The sequence below is a fragment of the Chiloscyllium plagiosum genome, unplaced genomic scaffold, assembly GCF_037043375.1.
Source record: "Chiloscyllium plagiosum isolate Xiang-an unplaced genomic scaffold, Cpla_swu_hap1 HiC_scaffold_46, whole genome shotgun sequence".
Lineage (NCBI taxonomy): Eukaryota > Metazoa > Chordata > Chondrichthyes > Orectolobiformes > Hemiscylliidae > Chiloscyllium > Chiloscyllium plagiosum.
This window is the reverse complement of record NW_028270184.1, coordinates 16,384,441-16,390,782: the sequence shown is the minus strand read 5'-3', so window position 1 is coordinate 16,390,782 and position 6,342 is coordinate 16,384,441.

Below are 6,342 nucleotides of genomic sequence, written 5' to 3'. Positions count from 1 at the left end.
GTACTTAAAGTTGGCGAATCTACTACCATTGCAGGCAAAGCATTCCATACCTTTACTACTCTCTGAGTAAAGAAACTACCTCTGACATCTGTCCTATATCTATCATCCCTCAATTTAAAGATATGCCCCCTCGTGCTCGCCGTCACCATACTTGGAAAAAGACTCTCCCTGTCCACCCAATCTAACCCTCTGATTATATTATCTGTCCCTATTAAGTCACCTCTCAATCTTCTTCTCTCTAACAAAAACAGCCTCAATTCCCTCAGCCTTTCCTCGTAAGACCTTCCCTCCATACCAGGCAACATCCTAGTAAATCTCCTCTGCACTCTTTCCAAAGCTTCCACATCCTTCTTATAATGCAGTGACCAGAACTGTACACAGTACTCCAAGTGCTGCCGCACCAGAGTTTCGTACAGCTGTAGCATAACCTCATGGTTCCGGAACTTGATCCCTTTATTAATAAAAGCTAAAACACTGTAGCCTTCTTAACAACCCTGTCAACCTGGGTGGCAACTTTCAAGGATCTGTGTACCTGGACACCGAGATCTCTCTGCTCATCTACACTACCAAGAATTTTACCATGAGCCCAGTACTTTGCATTCTGGTTACTCCGACCAAAGTGAATGGCTACAGGGGGTCCCTGTACTGTCCCTGTACTGTCTGTCTATTCCTTTTTCCTCTCCCTCAGCTACATTTTTCCTGTAAATTAGGTGTGACTACCTCCCTATAACTCCTCTCTATCACCACCCCCGCCTCCCCAGCCTCCCAAACGATCCAAAGATAATCCGGATCCAACTCCAATTCCCTAATGTGGCCTGTGAGGAGCTGTTTGCTTTTCTCGCAGGCGAAGTCAACAGGGATACCAGTGGTGATCCTTACCTCCCACATCTTGCAAGAGGAGCATGCAATGCTCTAGCTTCCATCCCCTCTGCTCTAAATTCCCAAGAAATATTGAAGAAATGAAAAAAGCCTTACCTTACCAACCCTCCTTGTTTGGAGGAGGATAACGGGTGGGGGACACTACATATGTCATGTCTTGGGTTTAGCCACAGCCTGAATATATCAACGCTTACAAAAACTCTGTAAGCTCAGGGGGTTGACCAGCTGCATCACACCTGGAATATATACTTCACATCGGCCTTTAAAATAAGAAAACTTAGTGTTTAGGCTACCTTCTTATAATATTTTGAGGGGGTCTGGCCTGGTCCATAACACTCGAGAACATCTGAGTCAAAGTCCCAGTGTCATTAAGGAAAGGGATGATGAAGCGGCGCAGTGGCTCAGTGGTTAGCACTGTTGCCTCACAGGACCAGGGACATGGGTTTGATTCCAGCCTCAGGTGACTGTCTGTGTGGAGTTTGCACATTCTCCCTGTGTCTGCGTGGGTTTCCTCCGGATGCTCCGGTTTCCTCCCACAGTCACAAAAGATGTATCTACAAGATGTACTGCAGAAGTTCAAAAGATGTGCAGGTTAGGTGAATTGGCCATGCTAAATTGCCCATAGTGTTTGGTGCATTAGTCAGAGGGAAATGGGTCTGGGTGGGTTACTCTTCAGAGGGTCGGTGCGGAGTTGTTGAGCCGAAGGCCTTGTTTCCACACTGTAGGGAATCTAATCTAAAAAATCTAATCACAAAGTGCTCATGTGCAACTTTCAATTTCCCAAACCCCCTGGGAATGGGAAGGGAATTGAGCAGAAAATTCAGTCTCCAACATAATTAATCTTTAGAAACTTATTGGGAACCAGAATTACAGGAGAATGAACGGTGAACTGTCCGACTGAGCAGAGACAGTAAGGGAAAACTCCCCATCTTTAAGGGTGTAGGACATTGACATTGATGTTCTTTGGGACATGAACTGATCTAAGATGATGCAAGGCTTCTCATTAGAGTTGCCCAGCTGTTATCACAATAAATCCTGATTTGTCGACAAGGAATCGAACCTTGGCCGTAGTGGTGAAAGCACAAAATCTTAACCACTCAACCACCAAGGATGATAGCTAGCATGTTTGTATCTTCTCTAAATGACACAGCATTTTTAGCTTTTTCTTTACAGGAGATAGGTTTATCCTCCAAAATGGTCGCATTGTCGAGTTTTTACAGCCTTTAGCCCATCATGCCATTGCCAGTCATCAAACATCCAAGTGCTCCCAAGTTCCAGTTTCTAGCACTTGGCCCATGGCGTGACGTCTCAAGTGCTCATCTCAATGAGATTTTCCCTGTAATATTTTAATCTGAAATGACACAATGATTGGGGCTGAAGTTTGAGATGGTAAAACTGTGTTCATGCCCCCTCAGGGAACTGAACCTCACATTCACCACAGAGGGAGGCACAGACACAGCCTCCAAGAGTGAGAGACCTACCCACAGAAAGCAAGATTTCATCCATTCTACTTGTTCTTGTTTCATTTCAGACTTTGAAACAAGAGCCTGGTCACAGTAAGGAAAGGAAGCACTCAATTGGTCCCCTTTCCCTGTTACTTACCCATTGATTCCCGGTCACAGTTTATACTGCCTCACCTCATTCTCCCTGCCAAACTAGAACATTGCTCATGTAACTGATTCATTTCCTCAAACAGGGAAGTGGAATTCCAAACTCAAACGGATCAGCCCTGGCCTGTGGACAAAATGACATCATACTGTGCCATAATTTTAGACAATGTTTAAAACACACCTTTTGAGTCTTCTGAAAACCCAGCTACAATGCCCTCAGTTCCTTTGACAAGATCATTAATGTGTACTGTGGTCCCAACACTGACCCCTGTGGAACTCCACTATCACTGACTGCTATCCTGAAAAAAGACTCCTCCAAGCCCACTCTCTTCCTCTGCCAAACATCCAATCCTTTATCCATGCCAGGAACTTGCCCCAAACACTTATTTTCTTTCGCAGCCTGAACTGCTCAAATACTTCTCCTGTTTTGTGTGTCAGTAAAAGTCAGCTCTTCTGTTTTGGGATTTTTAAAAAAATATGAGGGAGAACACATGCACACGATCCAACACAGTGTGCTGACCTGATTGGTGAAGATCTAGTTTTTAAACAGGATCACTTGTATCATAGAGTCAAAGAGCAGAGCAGTCGACCCTTTGTTCCAACTTGGCCATGCCAGCCATGTTTCTCAAACTAGACTAAGCTCACCTGTCTGTATTTGGTGCATATCACAGACTAAAATCAGTTTAGATGACAAATGTAATCAGAATGGCTCAAATCTGCAAGGGGACAGCCAATAGGTTTCAACAACATCACTTTTACTACTCAGCCATGAGTATAGGAAGAAGAATTAGAAGAACCCCTACAGTGTGGAAACAGACCCTTCAGCCCAACAACTCCACACTGACCCTCCGAAGAGTAACCCACCCAGACCCATTCCCTTACCCTACATTTATCGCTGACTAATGCACCTTTACATCCCTGACACTATAGGTAATTTAGCATGGCCCATTCACCTAATCTGCACATCTTTTGGATTGTGAGGGGAAACCAGAGCACCAGAAGAAAACCCATGCAGACACGGGAGAATGTGCAAACTCCACGCAGACAGGCACCCAAGGCTGGAATTGAACCCGGGTCCCTGTCACTTGCAGGACATGCAGCAATATCAATTTGGAACTGTCCATGCTTTCAGGGAGTCTCCCACCCTTCACACTGGGTGGGTAATCTTTAGTTTTCACAAATCCAGATGCTCTCTCTTCCAGTGTGTGATGTCAACACACAATGACACCTGAAATGAACCTCACTGTAAGTCTTATTAACATTGGATATCTGGGGCAAACTCTCCAATGGGTAAAATCATACCTGACACATAGGAAGACAGTTGTGATTGCTGGAGGTTAGTCCTCCCAGCTACAGGACATCTCTGCAGGAGTCTCTCAGTGTAGTGTTCTATGCTCAAACTTCTTCAGCTGCTTCATCAATGACATTCCATCCATCATAAGGAGAAAAGTGGGATTGTTCACTGGTGATTGCAGTGTTCAGCACCTTTCGTGACTCCTTAGACACTGAAGCAGTCCATGCAACAAAATTTGAACAATATCTAGGCTTCAGCTGAGAAGTGGCAAGTAACATTGTGCCACACAAATGCCAAGCTATGACCAACACATCAAGAAACAACCTAACCACTGCCCCTTGACATTCAATGGTGTGACCATTGCTGAATCCCCTCCTATCAACATCCTGGGAGTTATAATTCATCAGAAATGTAACTGGACTCAGTACATAAACACAATGGCTACAAGAGTAGGTCAGAGACTAGGAAGTCCAAGGTGAGTGACTCGTCTACTGACACCCAAAAGCCTGTCTACCAACTACAAGTCACAAGATGGAATATCCACCACCTGTCTGCAGCAGTACAGCCCCAACAACATTCAAGAAGCTTTACACCATCCAAGACAAAGCACTGCATCCATTCCCTCCACCATTCAGTAGCAGCACTGTGTGCTATCTAAGGATGTACTGCAGAAGTTCACCAAAAATCCTCAGACAGCATCCTGCAAAGCCTTGACCATTTCCATCTCGAAGGACACAGGCAGCAGATACATGGGAACACCACCAACTTCCAGATCCTCTCCAAGCCACTCATCATCCTGACTTGGAAGTATATTGCCGTTGCTTCACTGTTGCTGGATCAAAATATTGGAATTCCCTCCCTAATGGAATTGTGGGTCAACCCACACCAGGTGGACTGCTGCAGTTCAAGAAAGCAGTTCACTACCACCTTCTCAAAGGCAATTAGGAACAGGTAATAAATGCTAGCAAGCCAGAGATGCCCACATCCCACAAAAACAAGTAAAAGAAAATAATTTTTAAGATGTATTTAAATTCACACATGTGCAAGCTCACAAGGATGCAGATCGAGTGCTGAAAAATGAGACAGTTGGTGATTGTTTTTAACAGGTACAGACCTGAAGGCTGCAGAATTTTTCTCTGTACCATATACCTCTGAGACTCTTAATATAGGAATATAATAAGCAACATTTGGATCCAGGTCAGAGATATTAAGGTAGATGACTTATCTTTCGTCAATACTTTAAGAAGTGAAGTGAGGTACAGAGGTGGAGTGGTTCAGATGAAAATTCTGAAGCTCAGCAGTGGAATCTGAAATTGCCTTCAAGTGGAGAAATAAAAATGGGTTATCCTTATCAGGGTGGTCTTAGAGAAAAGCGTTTATCTCAGAGATTCATGAGGTTGGAGTAAATAATAGGGAGGGTTATAAGGCTGGAGATTACAGAGATAGAGAGGATGATGAGGCTGGAGGAATTTACAGAGCTAGGGAGGTTTGTGAGGCTCGAGGATGTTGTGATTGGAACAAGTTTGGCCTGGTGGACCTCAGAATATGAGTTCCCTGATTGAGGCTGTTAACCTGGTCCAATCAGAGATCCCTGGCCGACAGATATAAACAGCACTGCTCAGCATTGCCCTTTGATGTGAAGGGCACTGCTTGTCACTGGCCACCCGGGTGTTTTCCTATCTTCCTGGTGGTGGAAATTGAATAAAGATTTGTGCACTTTGTGTCTTTCACTGTGTCTCACACCTGCACACACACACCATGGGTGCTGGGGATAAAATAAGCACTACCGCACTTAGGTGGTAGTATAAAAAGAAAAAGAGAAAAAAAGAAAAAAAAAAAAAAAATAATAAACAGGAGTGTCAACATGATAATAATAAAAAAAAAAAATAAACAGCACTGCTCAGCATTGCCCTTTGATGTGAAGGGCACTGCTTGTCACTGGCCACCCGGGTGTTTTCCTATCTTCCTGGTGGTGGAAATTGAATAAAGATTTGTGCACTTTGTGTCTTTCACTGTGTCTCACACGTATACACACACACCATGGGTGCTGGGGATAAAATAAGCACTACTGCACTTAGGTGGTAGTGTGGGGGGTAAAAAAAAAATCCAAAAAGAAAAAAAATAAAAAAAAAATAAACTACCGCAGTTAGGCAGTAGTGTGGGGGTTTTAAAAAAAAATAAACAGAAGTGTCTCCCCCTCCAACTCTATTAAAAAAAAACGGGGATGACCGCAGTTAGGCGGTAGTGTGGGGGAAAAACTAAAAAAAAATTTTAAAAGTAAAAAAAAGATAAGCAGCACTGTTCAGCATTGCCCTTTGATGTGAAGGGCACTGCTTGTCACTGGCCACTTGGGTGTTTTCCTATCTTCCTGGTGGTGGAAATTGAATAAAGATTCATACACCTTGTGTCTCTCACTGTGTCTCAAACCTGCACATACAACATGGGTGTTGGGGGGAAAAAATAAGCACTACCGCAGTTAGGCGGTAGTTTGGGGGAAAAAAAAAGAACGAGTGTGTCTTGGATTTAATCCCTGCCCTCCCCTAAAAAAAAGAGAAAAAA